The sequence below is a fragment of the Lonchura striata genome, chromosome 1A, assembly GCF_050655825.1.
Source record: "Lonchura striata isolate lonStrDom1 chromosome 1A, ASM5065582v1, whole genome shotgun sequence".
NCBI lineage: Eukaryota > Metazoa > Chordata > Aves > Passeriformes > Estrildidae > Lonchura > Lonchura striata.
Genome location: NC_140741.1, coordinates 13,804,927 through 13,805,180, shown reverse-complemented (window position 1 = coordinate 13,805,180; position 254 = coordinate 13,804,927).

Sequence of the window (254 nt, the reverse complement as noted above, 5' to 3'; positions counted from 1 at the left end):
AAGGGAACATGAAACACAAAAATTACAGTAAATTAGCTTAGCCCAGAGTATGTTCATTATTTATGAACACCTACTATCTCTGCAAAATAAAACCAACAGATTCCATGCTGACACATGGAATTTCCCTGATGAAATACATGAAGATGCATCTGAAAATCTGTGAGCAAAAGGGAGAGGAAATAATGAGGCTTCTTAAGCAGTAGCCTGACTCACATTAAAATCAAGGAATTTTGACTTCAAAGGGAGATGGATGG